This window comes from Callorhinus ursinus, unplaced genomic scaffold (genome assembly GCF_003265705.2).
Source record: "Callorhinus ursinus isolate GAN/ISIS: 27379988/994484 unplaced genomic scaffold, GSC_fseal_2.0 scaffold26, whole genome shotgun sequence".
NCBI lineage: Eukaryota > Metazoa > Chordata > Mammalia > Carnivora > Otariidae > Callorhinus > Callorhinus ursinus.
Window position 1 is genome coordinate 258,956 of NW_027397088.1, and position 20,498 is coordinate 279,453.

A 20,498-nucleotide genomic window follows, 5' to 3' on the forward strand; every position below is an offset into this window, starting at 1 on the left:
GAAAGAAAGAAAGAAAGAAAGAAAGAAAGAAAGAAAGAAAGAAAGAAAGAAAGAAAGACAGACAATGAGCTTCTAAAAAGTTTGAACCTCTTCCTAAATGAAAGAGGGGACTAACAACAGAAAGGGCCAGAGTCCCTAGGTGAAAGAGCAACTTCTGAACCATAGTTGAGTAGGAAGGGGAGGCAATTCAGCCTCCTGAGGAGAACTAAGGTATTGCCCTGATTGAAGCCCAGGGCAAGGGGCTTCAACAGACCCCTTCAGAGAGTTTAATACGTATCCGCTGCAATTTGGAGTACAGGGGGAGCTAGCGGCTGGCTCATGTCTGAAAACCAAAAACCAAGAGGCTGGCTAGCTGCTCTCATTGTGGTGCAAGGGACACTGCTGGGTTGAGGGGCTGTCAGCTTCCCACATTCCAGAGGCACTGGATTCATGATGTTTCCTATGGACCAGATGTGGGGCCAGCAAAAGAGAGAGCGGGCACAAGATTATGTTAGATCCTGTCCAAAATGGTCGGTCAGAGGGATTTGGTGATCCTAATAAAGGGATGAGTTGCCAGACTCTTGGAGGCTGCAGAAAGATGTATAGTTGACCAGCCTAAGAAAGACATTGGCCCATGTTAAAGGATCAGGGAGTGAGAAACCGTAGCAAAGGCAAAGATTTATCTCCAAGAAATTCACAAAGTGTCTAATGAAAGGAAGAATCAGCTATGCCTAATGACCCAGGGATCATTTATGCTACCTCACAGTAACTCTAGCCAAATCAGACTTCTCCTGGTCCCCTTAAGTCTCTCCCTCTCACCACTCCAACCCTAGAGGGGTCCAAGGTCCACGTTAGCAAGATGAGGGAGAAGCATGCAGAAAGACAAAAAGAACAAAAGTTAATTTATTTCTCATGGAATAGTTCCAGCTTAAAGAGTCCTGAGCTGGATACATAAGCCCACTGTGTTGGGGGCCCAGCTCCTCTGTCTTACTGTTCTGCCATTCAGTTGCAAGGGTGAAATGACCCATCATCACATCTACAGAGTCTGGATTCCAGCCAGGAGTGGGGGGAAAGGATAGGGGAAGGGGAGCACTACTCCTGCTATTAAGGACATTACCAAAAGATTGCTTACCGGCTTTATTCAGACCCTGTTGCCAAATTAGTCACATGGCAACACCTAGCTTCAGGGGGTGCTGGGAAATGTAGTCTTTATTGGGGGTAGCCACAAATCCACAAAAATTTGGGAGTTCAATTAATAAGAAAGAGGAGGGGAGCACGTGGATGGCTCAATGGGTTAAGCATCTGACTCTTGATTTTGACTCAGGTCATGATCTCATGATGGTCATGAGATCGAGCCCCTAGTCAGGCTCCAAGCTCAAGCAGGCTCCATGCTCAGTGTGGAGCCTGCTTAAGAGTCTCTCCCTCTTCCTCTTCTCCCACCCCCTGCACACACATGTTTTCTCTTCTCTCTCTCTCTAAAAAAACAAATAAGGAAGAGAAGGAAAATGGATATTGGGGGACAATAGCAGTTTCTGCTACAAAGCACAAAGTGGGAAATGAGAGATTTCCGCACACCTCAATTCCTAGTGAGGGCAGCTGGTTTATAAATGCCACAAAGAAAAGGAAGAAGCCTTAAATTTAAATAACGCTTGAAGTTTTTGCCATTACATGAAACTGGACCATTTAATTACTGAACTGTTTGGGGAATTAGAGTGACCAGATGACTTTGATTACCTACATATGACCAGAAATTTCACAGAACCTGCCTTAAATTTTATCTCGGGGCAGAAGGAGACTGGATCCCACAAAATGGGTTTACACTGACAGAGAGAAATGAAAATTAATTTGCTTCCTGATCCTACCTTGCATTAGTTAGGGTAGAATACACTGTAGTAACAAAAAGACCTTAAAGTTTCAGTGCTTAACATAATACGACATTATTTCTTATATATAACTCTCCTGAGCAGGTTTGGATTCCAAGGGCAGCTCTCCTCCTTGTGGTCAATCAGGAACTTGAACCAACAGTGGCTTTACGATTTTCAGCTGTGGCTTCCAAGGTCACCTTGGGAATCAAACTCTCAGTCAGTCAGAAGGGGTAAAGAGAAAGGAGGAGGAATGTGGGAGGTTTTTAATAGGCCAGACCTGGAATTTGGCACATACACTTCTGATCACATGCCACTAGAGAGAACTCGGTCATGTGACTACACCTGTTTGCAAGGGAGGCTGGGAAATGTAGTCTGTGTACCCCAAGAAGAGAGGGGCATTTTGGTATGCAGCTGGAAGTCTCCACCCCATGCCTCATGATTTCTGCTTACCTGATATAATGGTTATAACAATGAGTTACCAAAAATACAAAGTCTTTGGGCCAAAAATGAAACAGATGGCAGTCTTGTGCCAGGTTCAGAGAGTAAGACATTTAATATGTTGGCTGGAATTTTCCTTTAAGACACTCGAGGAATAGCAGAATCATAAAAGAGGAAAGAGAAGAAATGAGGCTAGTACAAAGCTTCTGGGTGCCACATCAGAAATACTCCTGGTGTCAGTACAGACCGGACTCTGGGGCAGGATGCCTGGGGTGGCACGTACACAAGGGTTAGAATTGTGGAGAGCTACGGGGCCATGCCATTAAATTTCACAGCAGATGTTAGAACACAAAGGAGAATCTCCATGTGTAGCTGTTAAACACCTCTTCATGAAAAGTAGAAAAGAAAGGGACTCCCACATGAGAGAGGGCAATTCTGACTCACCTCATGAAGTCAGGGATGGTGGGCAGGAGTGGCCCACAGTCTCCCATGATTAGTAAGCCCAATACAGACAGAGATAACAAAAAGAGGAAACCAAAACATGCAAGAACCATCAGGAACTCAGGCCATGGGTGTAGTGCTCAGTAAGGCTTGAAGACCCAGCACCACAGAGCAGCATCCAGGCAGTGACTTGAAAGGCTGTCAAGACTAAGAGGAAACCTGTCCAGCCCCACAAGAGGAGCACTTTTGGACCCACAGTCTAACTACTGTTGCAGTCAGGATGGCCTTTTCCTGGCAAAGTGTAACGGTCCTCTGGACAACTACTAGTGACTGAGAAAATATGAGCTGCTGAGAGGTGCCAGGAAATACCAAGTGGCCACCACATGAACCATCAGGATCTTTTTAGGATCAAACATCATGGTCATCTCCAAATACTCGGGCCATGGGGAAGTATGGCCCAACAAGATGGTTTTATGAAACGGCCTCCCGCACCAAATGTCCCAGAACATTTCAGAATCTTCCACTGGTGACCCTAAGCGAGCCACAGTCCTGTAGTAGGGATGTGAGTGGTGCTTGCCCTGCCTCTATAGCTCCAAACCAACTTGCCACCCTCATGACTGATGGTCCCATGGCCTATAGAGAGATTGACAAGAGCCACAGACTCTTGGGGTCTGTTCAAAGCAACCATCTCCTACCATTTTGTTCCCAGCCTGTTCCCATTTCTGGTTGCTCCTGACTGAGTTCCCTCTCCTATTCTAGAGTTGCCTGGGAAATCAGGCTCCCTGGCTTGGTGCTCAGCTCTCCGCAGGCCTTATCTGGGGCCCACTCTCCCTGCTCTTTCAACTTCAGTTGTCTTGGGTAAGATGCTCTGCTCTAGTCAGCCCCGGAGGACCTAGAGCTTAGCTCAAATCTAAACTAATACCTCAACCATCTTCCAAAGGGGAGGATTCAGGCACTGATCTCCTGCATTTCTTAGGGCAGCCAAAGACCTTTAGGCGTGAGGAAAAAGCTCAAGGCAGGTACGATGGTTTCCTATATCAACCCTGGAGCACCCCCAGTATTTTCCAGTAGGAGATACAATGAACTTGATATAGGACTCCAAAGCTTGCAGCGTCAAGACTCTAGTGGTATAAGTAAAGCTGTCCTCACTAATGGACACACCTGGCCTTGTCTTTGGGGTGTGCTTCCTCTGAAGCAGTCTATTAAGTAGGCAGAGAGACACCAGCAAGAGCAGCCTTCCCTCTACCCAAATACATTGGGCCACCCCTTGAACCAATTTTTCATATAAAAGTTGGTCAATCCTTCCTGAAATTTTAGTTGTCCAGATTGGAGTCCTAAGCTAACAGGCAAAATTCTAGATCCCAGTGACTGACTGGCACCTTCCCCCTGCGTCATAGTTAAATTCCACCCAACACAGTTCTTGGAGATACAGGTACTAGGTAATTCCCATGTTCATTTTTGTTCCTTTTTAGCCTTTATATTTAGACAGAAGACCAGAAACGAACACCATGTTCTCAGCTTCACCTGAGCATGACAAGATCCCGGTACACAAAAATTGTCCTGCTGTACTAAGAACCAGGAGCTTTATCAGGCTGAAGAAAACCCCAGGAAAGCCGCTGAGGCAAGGACTGTATCTCCAGGGCAAACTTTCGAACCAACAGGGCTCAGGTCTCCACCCCTTGACTCAACCAGCCGGCTGGTTAGGACTCCACCCAAAGAGTGGACTGTGTACCCAGAGGGTGCTTTCCTTAACTTGTGGGCTCATGGTTGTCAGCTCGCAGACTCCTGTCTTTTCTTGTTTCGAGTTCCACTTGTGACCTGGGCCTGGAACTGTAGGCACACACCTCTGGAAAAGCATCTGCAGGCTTTCCACCACTCTGCCCTTTAGCTAAGCTTTTTCAAAAAACATATTTATGAAGGTATAATTGACATACAATAAATTGGACAGATTTAAAGTATGCACTTTGATAAGTTTTGTCAGAGCTAAATGTCTGTGAAACCATCACCACAATCAGTAAGTGACCATCCCAAAAGTTTTCATTCCCTTATGTAATTCCTTTCCTTCTGCCCCTCCCTGCCCCCATTCCCAGGCAAACACTGATCCTCTTACTGACACTGTAGATTAATTTGCATTTTCTAGACTTTCATAAAGTGACATCATAAAGGATGTGCTCTTCTTTATCTGGCTTCTTTCACTCTGGCTGTCCACTTTTAAGAGACACCATTCTGATGCAAGCCAGTTCAGCTTAGTGAATCCTACCAAAAGCTCATGTCTGTGCAGTGACTAGGTGTCATGAATTCTGGTTAGGCTATGCAATTTTTCTACAAGGATGCCAAATCCACTTTCTGATTAATGGGTCTCTCTTAAACACCAACAAGAATAACTTGCACTCTTAAGTTTTTGCCAAAACATACAACTTTGAATATTGTTCCCTCCCCCCAGTTCTTACCAAAAACTCAGTTAAGTGAAACAAAGTCCATGTAGGATTCCTTGAAGGGTATGCAGTGCATCCAGTTCTGTGGATTATGTAATTCCAGACATTCACAACATTGTGAATTTTGATCACACTGTTTTAAACCTTTATAGAATCTCTTATCATGAATTATGCTTTGTGATTATGCTCTCAGCTTGCAGGGACTCAAATAAGAATTGGGTATAATGCTGAAGAATTTATAGATGAAATGGTACAATGTCTGGAGTTTGTTTTAAAAAGATCTCCAGAGGAGCGCCTGGGTGGCTCAGTCGGTTAAGCTTCCAATTCTTGGTTTTGGCTCAGGTCCTGATCGCATGGGTTGTGAGATCAAGCCCCACGTAAGGCTCCCCACTCAGTGGGAGTCTGCTTGGATACTCTCTCCCTCTGTCCGTCCCCCGCCCCTCCCCTGCTCAGATAAATAAATACACCTTTTTAAAAAATGATTTTAAAAAAACCTCCAGAAAAAAATAAAAGTGGGAGGAGTAGATTGAGTATGGCCAAATTTTGGCAGTTGTTGAAGCTTTGTGATGAACATAGGAAGATTCCTTATACTTCTTACTACTTTTATGTGTGCTTGAAAATTATCATCATAAGCAGAGTAGAGTTTTTTTTTTAAGATTTTATTTATTTATTTGATAGTGAGAGCAAGAGTGCACAAGCAGGGGGAACAGTAGAGGGAGAGGGAGAAGCAGGCTCCCCGCTAAGCAGGGAGCCCGACGCGGGGCTCAATCCCAGGACCCTGGGATCATGACCTGAGCCGAAGGCAGACATTTAACCATCTGAGCCACCCAGGCGCCCGCAGAGTGGAGTGTTTTTAAGATTTTTTTTTTAATTTTTAAGTAATCTCTATTCCCAACATGAGACTTGAACCTACAACCATGAGGTCAAGCGTCACATGCTCTGCTGACTGAGCCAGCCAGCCGCCCCAAACACAGTGTTTTTTTGAACAGCTGTAAGGGTCTTTGTCACAGGGATAGTGTTTAAGATTTTGCTGACTTATATCTACAGTATACTTTTGAAACTATGGAGAAATTTAGGGCTCAAATAAAATAATATTTTTCTTAATCCGATGCCTAGTAAAGAGTAATCACTTAGCAACAGTTGTTTATTGTAAAATGGTTTTATCAGAATTGATTTGTAGGTATTAGCAGCCTGACCTACCTGGAATTTGGAAGTTTCTTTTGATATTGGACAAAGAACAAAGGAAAAAAATGTCTTCCTTCTGCGAGGTTAGTTTAGGAGCATACTGGGTATAGGAAGAGTTTCTGAAAGAAATTTTAAGACTTCCAGAGTCTCAATCCAGAATGTAAAAATTTAGTATGAAACAGTAAAAGAATAATACAGCATGACCAATCAAGAATGCAAAGATAGCTTAATATTTTAAAATATATTCAAACTTACCACATTTATAGGCCAGAGAAAATAAACCATATGATCATTTTTATTTTACATTTGATAAAATTGAACAATCAAGCCTGTATAGATATTTAAAAAAAAAAGATTAGAACCTAGACATGGAAAGATCCTTATGCTAAAGAATGTCTATTGCAAATCAACCACCAACATAATACTTACTGAACTATTCCTATGATATCATGAATTAGACAAACTTCCTACTATAACCACTATTATTAACTATTATTTATATTTCCAGTCATAGACAGTCATATCCAATATAATAAGATAATATAAAATTAAAGAACCTAAATATACACTGGAAAGGCAGAAGAGAGTAATGTATTCCTATTTGCAGACTTGATTATCTCCCTTAAAAATTGGAGAGTAAACTGAAAAACCATTAAGTTCAGAAATGTGGATAATTGCAAAATAATATACAAAAGTAATAGATGTGCCATTTACCAACAGCGGCCTGTTGGAAAATATCATTCAAAAAATCCTCATTTACAATATCAATATATAAAATACTTGAAACATACTGAAAAGAAACATTCACATCCATGGGAAGATTACAAATGTTTTTGAAGGCCCATAAACATTAATGCAAATACCCAAAGCACTTGAATGTGAATCCTCAATATTGTACATTAATTTCCCCCAAGTTATCTATGAATACAAGGTCATTATGATAAGGGACAGAAGCAGGAAAATGTTTACCCTCAGTCTGGAAGGCTGACCTAAACCTACATAGTTTCTTTCTTTTTTTTTTTTTTTTAAGATTTTATTTATTTATTTGACAGAGAGATACACAGCGAGAGAGGGAACACAAGCAGGGGGAGTGGGAGAGGGAGAAGCAGGCTTCCCTCAGAGCAAAGAGCCCGATGCGGGGCTCGATTCCAGGACCCTGGGACCATGACCTGAGCCAAAGGCAGACGCTTAACGACTGAGCCACCCAGGTGCCCCATCTACATAGTTTCAATAAGGATCAAATATGTGCTGGTCGCTACATTCTTTAAGGGTCTCATGACTGCCTGTATATCTCACCAATAGTTAATACTGAACTGATTGATAAACACCAGAAAAATCTTGCAAGAGCATTTTTGCAAGTAGAAATTCAAAGAAACTTTTGTAATCTGATACTCTCCGCATGCCCTCTTCCTTTGATTACTAAGCATGTAACCACCAGCCTCACACAGCAGTCTCCATGCTACTAAAATAAACTTACTAAGTTGCACCTTAAAAGTCTCAATTCTTTCTTGACTGTTGTGTTCAACAACCCTGCATCAATTACAATAATAAGATTTGTAATATAATAAATTTTCAAGATATTTTTGAAAAATAAAAATAAAGAAGGGGTGTCAGACCTACTAGATGTTAAAGTATGTTAAAAAGTCCCAGGAGTTAAAATAAACTGTTGCTGGTGCAAGAATGAAATAAATCAGTGAAACAAAATGTAAAGCCCCCAAAGAAATCTAAGTGTATATAAATTGATATAAGGTAAGACATGCATTTCAGGCCGGTGGGGAAGGAATGATACTGGTTCTAACCATTTGAAATACAATAATAATTAGAATTGTCTCTCTATATGCAAAATCAATTCCATATGAATATAAATGTGGAAACATTTTAATGTGGAAAATGAAAGCATAGGATTGAGTTAGGGAAGAAGTCAACTTTTCTATATGCTTCTGTCAGTGAGTCCTCTGGCTCAACCATGGACCCAATAGTTATTTCTTATCACATTTTCTTGGGGCATTGACAATGACCTTCTGGTAAGCACTAGATGAGAAAAATCCTGATAGCAATGGAACACCTAGAAGACCACACCCCACAGGTCCCTTCCCTGCCCATGATCATGCACCCTCTGCCTGCTCTCTCATACATACCTGCCCCCCAACCTCTCCCTGTAAGACCCTAGATGTCCATCCTGCCAGTGGAGAAGTCGGTTGTAAGGTGGGAGCCTACCACCTCTCTGGCTGGCACCCAAAATAAATTTCTCCAGTCCTCTTTTCCAAACCCTTGAGTTTTTTGGCTTCTTTTGCAATGAGTTTATCTGAGTTTGTTCAGCAACATTGTTGGCAAACCCAGCCAAGAGCTATGCTTTTGCTTTTACCTGCTCCCTCAGGATTCTGGGGGCAAGGAGGGGCAGTTGGCCATGGCACTGCACCAGGGCATACTCCTTCATTTCCTGAGTTAGCAGCTGTGATATATTGTTCCATAACACTTCCCAGGTTAACCCTTAATTTTGTTCCATTCCTAAGAGAAAGCAAAGAGTACATAAACTGTGACAGATCTTCCATGTTTCTGTTGACATGTCCCTCAACCTCTCTCATCTTCTGGAGCACCAATTCCTTTACAGCACCCTGGGCTTAATTACATCCACATTTCAATTCCTGCAATAACTAGGAGCTTGAGTCCTATGATTCCACCGCAAAAAGAGACTATACCTGGCTGATTTCTTCCCTAAAGCACTTGCTAAATATTTAAGTGTGAATTCTTTAAAACTCCCGTGATAGGCTTCTCACGACAAGTCCACATTTCTCAACCCTCTTTTATTTTATATTATGTGTCCCTGTTGTACCATATACAGTGAAGATTGCTCTTTGTGCCTGGTTCCTGGGAAGGGGACTCCACATCCTTGGCATTTCCTGAATAATAGGAGTATCTTTGTAATTCATGAGTCCCTTGGTCACACCTGAACTTATGCTAATGAGATGGCAGGATGAGGCGCTGGTCACCAGAAAGACCAACCATATGATTTAAGGTTGGGGCTTTGAACCAGGCCAGCTTCCCAGCAGGGGAGAATGGGTGGAAATTGAGTTCAATCATATGGCCAAGATTCAATCAATTAATGCCTACACAATGAAGTTTGGGAGAGCTTCCAGGTTGGTGGATACATCCATGTGCCTGGAAGGTGAGGCACCCTGATTCTATGGGGAGAGGATATGGAAGCTCTGTGTTTGGGACCCTCCTAGATTTCACCCTATGTGTCTTTTCATTTGACTGGTACTCTTAGCCAGGATGCCGTAGGAAGTCTTTCAAATCAGAGGGCTAAAAGCTATCAGAAGGGAAGAGGGGGAGAGGCAAAAGCAGGGAAGGAATGTGTTGTACTTTGCAGAATCAACAGTTTCAGCCAAGGAGACACCCAGCTAGGTGTTTCACCTGATAGCCCCTTGCTAGGTGTGTCTCACCTGATAGCCTCTTACTGAGGACCTGCACAGAGCCCCCCCTGGTGTGGCCTCAGCCAGCCTGTTCCCTCGTGGACTTACCAATTCATCCCAAAGATGTTGAAAATCAGACCAAAATGAAAATGTTGTCTTGAATGTAAGATAAATTTTCAAAATAGTTGATTGTGAGGCAGTAAAAATTACACCTAAGTAGGACCCTAGGCCTCATGTATCAACAAGAGAGGCCGACCCAGGCATTCTCACCTAAGTCCTTAACTCTGATGGGATTTTTATACCTTAGCTATTACTCCTTCTGATGGTTCATTTGATGTGTCAACTTGACTGGGTAAGAGATGTCCAGATAACTGGTAAAACATTATTTTTGGGTGCATCTGTCTGTGAGGGTGTTTCTGGGAGAGATTAGCATTTGAATCAATGGACTTAGTAAAATAGACTGCCCCCCATACCACCCCCCCCCATCGTGGGTGGGCATCATACAATCTGTGAGGACCTGAATGGAAAAAGGAGAAGGAAGCTCTTTACTTGAGCTGGAACATCTGTCTCTTCCTGCCCTCAGAAGTCACATTGCCGGTTCTTGTGCCTTCAGACTCATACTGATCACATCACCAGCTTTTCTGGTTCTCCAGCTACAGACAGCAGAGCAGGTGTATATATATATACAGAACTAGTAGGAAATAGATACTGTTTTTAAAAAAGTCAACTGAAAAGCGCCTGGGTGGCTCAGTCATTAGCGTCTGCCTTTGGCTCAGGTCATGACCCCAGGGTCCTGGGATTGAGCCCCGCATCGGGCTCCCTGCTCAGCGGGAAGCCTGCTTCTCCCTCTCCCACTCCCCCTGCTTGTGTTCCCTCTCTCGCTATGTCTCTCTCCATCAAATAAATAAATAAAATCTTTAAAAAGAATAAAATAAAATAAAAAATAAGTCAACTGAGCAAATTTAAAGACCTAACTGGTTTTACTCAATGATTCATGAATCAGGCATCCCATCTAACAAATAGAAGGGAGCTCTGAAGATTTTGTACAAGATGAAAGATTTTTATAGGCAAGAGAGTGGGACAGGAAGTCAAAAGGAGTGGATTATTTCAGGCAAAGTTACCTTCTCTTAAGGGAAGGCAGGGGGTTTTTCCATACAGATTACCTCACCAGTGTTGATCAGGACATTTCAGACTGATTACTTTAAATTCCAGTCCTAGGTGGATGAAACTGATGCCAGCAGCCTGGGTCTGAGGACCCAGGGGGGGTCCTGCAGGATGAACCAAGGTTCTTAGGCATCGAGAAGGATGGAGATCAGGTAGGAGCCAGCAAGAGGTGAAAGCAGAGTTTATTGAAGATATATATATAATATATATATATATATATATATATAAAGAGAGATACAGACCAAGGTCTGGGAGACTCGGAAAGGAAAAAAGCATGAATCTCATCTTTGCTTGGAGTCTGGGGTTTTTACTGGCAACTGTGATCTGGTGTACATGTCCTTTTAGGCATCCAGGAACTGGTCAGAGAAAGACAGGGTCCAGGTGTCCTTAATAAGTCACTCATTCCCTGAAGTCAGGGGTCTTGGCATCAAGGTGTTTAGAGTCAGCGGTCTTGGAGAATGTTTATGAGGACCCCTCCTAGTCCCTCCTTAGATGTTATCTATTGTGCTGGAAGTTTCCAAAGACATCATTCTCTTTGTCCTTTACAAGGAGTACATATGCTATTTGCATTAGAAGGCCTGTGTAGTGTGGGGTGGGGGTGCAGATCCTAGCAAGAATAGAAGCCAGAAAAGGAGCAAAGGGGGAAAAATGGCATTTTTTGTGGGGTCCCTTCAGTTTCCCTGTCCCAGAGCTAATTAAGGTGTCTGACATGAAAGAAGAGTCTGAGGATATTCTGAGGGAAATGCTGGTATGAGAATTAACCTAAGTGCAACCATGTTAAACTTATATAAATCTTTCATTGGTTGGCAGAAAGTCAAAGTTTGACATCGCAGTGCATGAGTGAGGCTGAGGAAACCCCCTGTCCCATACATTGCTGGTACTGGTGCAAATGGCACAGTCCTGAGGAGCAGAACCTGGTAATATACACCAAAATTACAAATGCATTTACCCCTTGATCCAGAAATCTCCCTTCTGGGAATCTATCCTATAGATTTGCCCACACAAACGCAAACTTGTTCAGGCATTAAAGTTAGTCATTGTAGCACTGTTTATAATCACAACTTACTATATTGTAACATAACCCAAGTGTCCAGCAATAGGGGACTGGTTGAATGCATAAGTCTGCGGTATCAATCAATGGAATACTATACAGCTATCAGAAAGAGACCAAGGCATGGGGAATTGCTAAATGTGCTTCCTTATGGAAGTATATACAGAACATTTTGTTAAAATTTAAAAAGGACGGAGGGGCACCTGGGTGGCTCAGTCGGTTAAGCATCTGACTCTTGATTTCAGCTAAGGTCATGATCTCAGTGTCATGAGATGTAGCCCCACGTTGGGCTCAGCACTCAATGCAGAATCCAGAGATGCTCTCTCCCCCCTCCCTCCACCCCTCCCCCTCCCCCTGCTTATACATGCTCTCTTTAAATAAATAAATGAAATCTTTAAAAATTTTTTAAAATGAAGGAGCAGAATATATAATAATATTTTATAAGATTATATATATACATAATATAATATGCTTTTTGTGTAAGAAAGGAGGAAATAGGGGTGTTTGGCTGAGTCAGTGGGTAGAGCATGGGACTTTTTTTTTTTAAGATTTTATTTATTTGACAAAGAGAGAGAGACAGTTTGAGAAGGAACACAAGCAGGGGGAGTGGGAGAGGGAGAAGCAGGCTTCCTGCTGAGCAGGGAGCCCAATGCAGGGCTCGATCCCAGGACCCCAGGATCATGACCTGAGCCGAAGGCAGTCGTTTAACCAACTGAGCCACCCAGGCGCCCCTGAGAGCATGGGACTTTTGATCTTGGGGTCATGAGTTCAAGCCCCACATTGGGCATAGAGCTTACTTAAAAAAAAAATAAATAAATAAAAAGTAAAAAAAGAAAGGAGGAAATAAAGTATTTATATATTTGCATAAAGAAACTTTGGAAGGATAAATAAGACACTATGATAATAAAAATGATTACTTACATGGACAAAGCAAGGGAGATCAAAGAAGACAGGGATGGGGTGGGAGTGAAATTTCTCATGTACCAGTTGATATGATTTTCATTTTGAACTACATAAATATAATATCTATTAAAAAGACTTCTTACAGGGTGCCTGGGTGGCTCAGTAAGTTAAGCGTCTGCCTCCCACTCAGGTCGTGATCTCAGGGTCCTGGGATCAAGCCCTGAGTCAGGCTCCCTGCTCAGTGGGGAGTCTGCTTCTCCCTCTGCCCCTCCCCTCCACTCACGCTCTCTCTCTTTTTCTCAAATAATATCTTTTAAAAAAATAACAATAAATAAAAATTTTAAAAAGACCTTAAAACTAACACAATGTTATGTCAGTTATATCTCAATAAAATAAGTAATTTTAAAAATAAATTTTAAAACATTTTAAAGAATGTTTTCTTCAAAAGATTGTTAAAAATCTAAACAAGAAGACTTCCAATTTGGGTAGGCTAGAGTAATCTGTGGCAAACTAAAGTGGCCACAAAAAACAACTAGAGGGGTGCCTGGCTGGTTCAGTCAGTAGAGTGTGTGACTCTTGATCTCCAGGTCATGAGTTCAAGCTCCATGTTTGGTGTTGGAGATTACTTAAAAAAAAAAAAAAACTAGAAAAAAAAAGATGAAACAATGTTTATAATCATCAGAGATCTGAGGAAACAACTCATACCATGGAACTAATTTAGTTAAAGTTCTAAAGGGAGGACCTAAGAAAGTGAGCTTATGATCTGAAGCTGCTTTTTTCCCAGAGGCATTTGCTGACCCTGGACTCAGGCAAAAGGCTAAGAATCTGCCCTTGGCTCAGACAGAATGCCATGGAGTTAGGGTGACAAAACTGGAGACTTAAGAGGTCTCAAAACTACGGTATCCTTTCAAGACATTTACCAAATTTTGAAGGCACATAAGGCGCAGGCAGAAACCTCTGAAATGAATGTTTTCCACAGTCTTTCAAAGTTTTGAATACTACAGATTACAGTTAAGGACCCTCCAGGGGAAGGATTGCAGTGAACTCACCAGCTCTTAGCTCAAAGTCTTGAGAACTATACCCTAGGAACAAGAACAAATAAAAAGTGGGCTACAGCCATAAACACTAACTAAATAAACAACTGCAGTTCAGCCTTAGCACAGCTAGGTCACCAACTGGATCAAGGTGCTCAGTTTCTACTCTGTCTGCCTAGCAGAAAAGAAGGTGAACACTCTACAGTAGAAGACATCATCATCTGGCCTAGGCACAGTTTTTATAAACAATGTTTTAATATCAAATCAAAATCAGTAGACAAAAGACACTTCCATAAAAATGAAAGAGACGCTTCCATGAAAATGAAAACCAAGAGAAAAACAGGCAATATAAATAGACACACACGTGATCCCAATATTGCTTTAACAAGCAAGGGCTTTAAAAGAACTATGGTTAATAAGTTCACAGAAAGAGAGGAAAAGATGGAGAACCTATATTAAAATGGAAACTTTCACCACAAAATTGAAATCTATAAAATAATCAAATGGAAATTCTGGAATAAAAAATTACATCTGATATTAAGAACTCAAGAGATGGGATGGGTTTACAAGGGGTTAGAAATAGCATAAAACATGCTTGGTGAACTGGAAGGCAGACTAGTTTCCAAACAGAAATGGAGAGAGAAAAAAGAATGAAAAACCCAGGAAATATTTGTTAGGAGAAAAAGATTAGAATTTTTAAAAAACCTCGGGGCACCTGGGTGGCTCAGTTGGTTAAGCAACTGCCTTCAGCCCAGGTCATGATCCCAGGGTCCTGGGATCAAGCCCCACAGCAGGCTCCCTGCTCAGCGGGGAGCCTGCTTCTCCCTCTCCCTCTGCCTGCTATTCCGCCCGCTTATGCTCTCTCTCTCTCTGTCAAATAAATAGATAAATAAATCTTACAAAAGAATGTTTAAAAATCTCTAATGATTTATTAAAGATCAAAAAAATACAGAAGCAAATATTCAGTAAGCAAGAAATAAAGGATATGCATAAAAAATAACTGGTTTTTATTTTTCTGAGGAAGCCTCTCTTCTGTTTCCATGCCCTTCTTTTTGTAAAAAATAAAATAAAAACTCCAAGCCTGGAGACATTTCAGGAAAAACCTGCCAAGGAAAATGCCTAGAATTCAATGGACAGAGGAGCCACAATGCAAAAAAAAAAAAAAAGAGAGAGAGAGAGAAGGCCATAAAATGTTCCATTGACTTGAGAATTATGTTGTTTATCAATTTTTGTTACAAAATATACACCAAATGTCACATTCCTTATTTTTTCTCAATCAAATGGAATCTACTCTGCGCCCCAACCTGCCACGCTGGGAAGAAATTCAACCCTAGTCATTGGTGGGGCTCCGTCCTCCCTCCACAAGGTTACAAAATCTCAGGGGCTTATGCTATGCCAGAAAAATTGAAAGCAAGGCCAGGCCCTTAGTGGTAGCTGTCCTAGCTCCAGCTGCTCTGGTGAAACACTACAGTCCGGGTGACTTAGACCACGGACATTCCTCTCCCAGTTCTGGAAGCGGGGAGGTGCCAGCAGGCTCAGTGTCTGGTGAGCACTCTCTTCCTTTCACTTACCCTCGCGTGGCAGGGGTGGGAGGACTCTGGTCTCTTCCTCTTCTTATAAGGGCATGAATTCTCAGCAGGGGCTCCAGCTTCATGACCTCACCCAAACCTAATTATCTCCCAAAGGCCCCAATTCCAAATACCAAGGCACTGGGGGTGAGGGTCTCAACATAGGGATTTTCAGGTGGCACACACACGCAGTCCATTGTGGCAGTCACCATTCCAGTCGCTCCCTCTGCTTTCAGAGGCTTGTCAAGCCCTGCAGTCCTGGTCCTCCCACGGGTCCATGTCACTGACAGCAGGGTCTCCCTGGGGGACCCTGGCCTAGGTGCTCCTACTGGGAGAAACTAGGCCCAGCCTCTCGAGGCATCCTCCAGCCATCCCTCAGCCTAGGAAGACTCTGGGCAAAATTAGAGGCCTGCATATCCACTATTCATAGGGAGAAAGCCTCAAATCTCCAGACCCCAGAGAATTTCAGCCTCTGCTCAGCGCATACCCACAGCCCACTTCTGTCTCTGTCAGCCTAGGTGTTAGCACATAATCCAGATGCCAACGACCACCCACCCACTCCATACCCAAAAAAAAGCTCAGAATTGAGAACCAAAGCTTCATAACTTGCTCAATGAGGACAATGTGCATAGAGCAACAAGAACAAAATAAAAAATAATTCCACAGTAAATTATCCTGCCACGAGCCTGGCAGCTTAGATAAATTCTGATGGAATGGAGAGCTAGTAAATACTGTAGCCACAATTTGGAAGGCAGCTATGCTCACCACTACACCACCAACGCTGTAGCCACAATTTAGCAAAGTGAGTTAAGGAGATGAATTCTTTCAGGGCCAAGGAGCTGCTCATCACGGGCGTGAAGGCTCTGGTCTAGGTAAAGATTCAACTTTTCCAGTGACCTATTGCTGAGAAATAACTATGCCAAACCTCATGGCCGCTGCCTCATATCATGATTTTGTCTGTCAGTCTGGCAATTTTTTTTTTTAAGATTTTATTTATTTGACAGAGAGAGACACAGCACGAGAGGGAACACAAGCAGGGGGAGTGGGAGAGGGAGAAGCAGGCTTCCCGCGGAGCAGGGAGCCCGATGTGGGGCTCGATCCCAGGACCCTGGGATCATGACCTGAGCCAAAGGCAGACGCTTAACCACTGAGCCAACCAGGTGCCCCCCCCTTTTTTTTTAATGTAAGAGTTACAGTTCATTTATTTATTTTTAAGTAAGCCCTACACCCGACATGGGGTTTGAACTCACGACCCCATGATCAAGAGTCACATTTTCTACTGACTGAGCCCCTCTTCTGCTCTTGATGTTGACTGAAATCACTTGGCACCATCAGATGCAGATGGGCTTGGTCTAGAGTGCTCAAGACATTCCCTCACGTTTCTGTCTCCTTGGTGGGGACAGCTGGACTCCACCGGTAGTCAATGGGAGTGCTGCACACGGCTGTTGCAGCATGCGGTCTTGGGGAATTTGGACTCCTTCCATGGCAGGTCAGGGTTCCCAGAGTGTTCGAAGAGACAGGAAGTGGAAGTTGCCTACGTCTGGAGACTGGCTCAGCATCGCTTTACCGATTTTTGTTGATCAAAAAGCCATAGAAGCACCCAGATTCAAGGGAAAGCCCCCTCTTAATGGGACAAGGAGCAAAGGATTTGTGGCCATCTTTAATCTCCTGCACTGCATAGAAGTAGCCCCCTCCCTCCGGGTGATTCCAGGTGAGCTGAGTCCTGCTTAAGCAACAGCACCTATGAAACTAGATGGCTCTGGAGAAGATACCAAGACGACCTCAAACTTGACCAGCAGTGTCTGCCTAGCTGCTGTGAACAGCACACAGGCCTTACTGCTGGGTTTACAAATGCCGATGCTCACACTCAAGAGTCCAGCTGTATTTGATGAAGGAGGCAGCAAACTGGGAGCTCTCAATAACACAAACCCATCTAGTTCATTTCAATTTTTGCAGGAGCTGGAAAATGCGTGAGATCAATGCAGGAAGCCATTAAAAGGGTGAGCAAAAAGAAAAGTCCTTCATGATTTAAATTCTGCTCCCCGACCCCTCCTCTTGAGGAGACAAGAGCGAAGATCTATGAGGAGGACACCGAGGACGGTGAGCACTGAGATGACAAAAGACCACTCCCACTTCCCTCACTCCATTCTGCAGACTCATTTCGAATGCTTACATCTTTTTAAAAAATGATTTACATAAATATAATATACATACAGAAAAACACACAACCGTAAGCGTACAGGACAATGAACTTTCACACACTGAGCACATCATGGAACCAGCGCCGAGATTAAGGAAGAGAACATTCCCAGGATGCCAGGGGCCTCCCTCATGTCCCCTTTTAGTCACTACCCTCCCCAAAGGGTAACCACTCTCCTGACTTCTACAGTCTTGCCTGGACTTGAGCTTTATATAAATGGAACCTACCAATAGGGGGCCCTTTTATGGCCAGCTTCTCTCACTCGATTTTCTGTCTGCAGATTCACCTGTGTTGTCAGAAGTTGTTGTGAAATGATTCACCTTCATCGCTGAGAAGCATCCCACTGCATGAAGCTGCTACAGTTTTTTTTTTTCTTCTTCTTCTCATTCTCTTGTGGAAGGATAGTTGGGCTGTTTCCGGTTTAGGCTGCAGCATGTTCCCCAGTAGCCGTATCTCTGTCGGGGACAGTTCTGCTCCACCGGCCTCTCACTGAGGCAAGGGCACCAGTCTGAGGCATTTGAGACCTGGCCCAGCCAGCAGCACCACACAGTGCTGCCTTCCCAAGGGCTGCAGCCTGCAGGGCTCAAAGAAGCTAGACAGGGGCCTCCCTCCTGTCCCACAATCCTTTCTGGCACTTCTACCACCTTCCCAGGGCTTAGCCCAAGGACCCCTTCCTCCAGGACCCTCAAGTGTCCCCAGGCTCATCACGTCCCCTCTGCCCCTCCAGTCCAGGGGCGCATGTTACTCTTAGTGTCCCCTTCTCCTAAGTCCTGGGCTTTTCCATGAACCCTTTCGTTTCCCTCAAAGGTCCAGTATTTAAAACTCGGGAGCCACGGAAGGATCAGCAGGCCCTATCTTTAGGTCCTTCCTTCCTCCCGTCTCTTACCTGCAACGTGGGCAGCACTATGCAGAACATGGTAGGTTTCCTGGGAGAGCCTGGCATTTTCTCAGCCTGCACCTGAGAATGACAAGCCCCCTGACCCTGAAATTCCCTCCGACTTACTTGACTGCTTCCAACAGTACAACCCCCTAGTGTTTTGAACCCAGGCAGGGGGGCTTGTGGGGCTCTCGGAGAAGCCAGAGTACACCGGTATTTGTGCAGTTAAAGCTGGAAAGGTGGCCGCAGCCTCTCTGCCAGGCCTCACCCCACTCTCCGTGCCAGTTCCTCCCCGGCCCACCTGAGGCCCAGGTAGCCACGTCCCTCCCTCGGATGCGCCCCCGCCCCGCTCCTCGCCCGGGCAGTGTCTTCCCTGAGCAGCCCTTGCTCTGTGCGTCCCCAGCCCCGCCCGCGGTCTCTAGAGCACAGGGCAAGGGCAGAAAGGGGGGGGGCGGGTGCTGGCTCTCCGTCCTGGTGGGGACGCCTGCCTGAGAGCAGTGGAGCCCGCCCACCCACCTCCCTCGCCTCTCTCCTCCCTCTGCGCGGGACTCTGAAGCTTCGGGACGTCCTCGGGACCTCGGTTACCAGGTGCGGTGGACAAAGCTGCACTTGGGGAGTGAAGACGCCGCCCCGGGCCTTCTCTCTCGGCCCCTGCCCCGTGCCGGACCACGTCAGAACTACTCCAGCCGAAGCACGGCGGGACCTGAACCGTGGCAGCAGGTCAAGTTCAATCCGTGACCTAGGAAAATGGAGGCACGGTTCAACGTGTGTGGTAGAAAAACGAAATCACCCCCACGCACCCTCCGGGAGGCTCCACGGAGACCGACCACCGCAAGATGTGCCGAGGGCTCCCCCTGGTGGGCCTTCCAGCCGCTCCTCACGCCACCGCAGTCCCAGCTCGGGCCCCCGTCCCAAGCTGAACAATCTGCCATCTCAGGCAGGACTGGAAGACTTTCATTTGCTGCAGGGCCAAGTTATGACTCCTGGCATCCTCTGTCCTGAAATGACACTCAGTTCCAGGAAGAACTGGCTTCTGGGACAAACTTGCACTGGTGCCCAGTCTGGCCAAGCAGGTAGCCTAGTGTGTCCTGCTCCGGAAGCTGGCCCATGTCTGCTCTTCAGCCCCACTGGGCCTGAGCGCAGAATGCTAGTGGCAAGGGGAGCCAGGGCCTCGGGGTGGGCAGAGGCTGCTCCTTACCGCCCCTGAATTCATAGCCAAGAAGGGACTCGAGCAGGAGCCGGGTCTGTTTATATTGCAAACAAGGCTGATGCGATTCTATGTTTAGATCCCCTTCTGAGCTTTGGACAAAACTGGTGCAGCAGGAAAAGGGAAACAAACTGGGGCCATGCGTGAGCCCTGCCTCCCTCTGGAAGCAACTGGAAATCCCCTGCTCACCCAGACCAGGATAGATCTGGAATATTGGATGATTTACTCACTGGGTCCCAAGGACACGGCTACATAATGCCCCTGATGCATCCTGCTATCACATACACCCATGACATATGACACCTCTGGTTGTCCATCCGGGGACCGTCTCCAGCTTCCAGTGTTTGCTCTCATATACTCCCTGGCACAGGATCCAGCCTGGCTTGAGACCCCTAATGAAATGTTGGCATGGAACCCCAAGCAGAAACCTTCTTCCTGTCCTAAAGCTGCCATCCCAGGGCTCCTTTCATGCATCCTCGAGTTGGGTGGGGGACAGCACCCCCTCCCCCGTCCCTATCTCAGGTGACTACTGTAGAACCTCCTCCCTGATCCAGCCTTGAGAAAGTTAGCAGAATATGCTTGGAGGAACTTGTTAGAGTAGCCCCCTACCATGTAGCATGTACAATTAATGCTTGTACAAAAGACATGGACACGCGAGTGAAACAGCACAGATAGCCCAGAGGCTTCCAATGAAGAACAATGATGTATAAAATATTGGAGAAAAAAAATCCAGGGCGC

General features: G+C 44.8%; 1 protein-coding gene across 1 annotated transcript in view; it reads right to left on the bottom strand.

The window, feature by feature from the left end:
- The window catches only part of DDR1 (discoidin domain receptor tyrosine kinase 1), a 49,200-nt gene extending 31,162 nt beyond the window's left edge, over window positions 1-18,038 (bottom strand). The window contains exon 1 of the mRNA XM_073877480.1: window positions 17,904-18,038. The gene's annotated coding sequence lies outside the window, so the exon portion shown is untranslated. The remainder of the gene's footprint in view (window positions 1-17,903) is intronic.
- Between the last annotated feature and the right edge of the window lie 2,460 nt (window positions 18,039-20,498).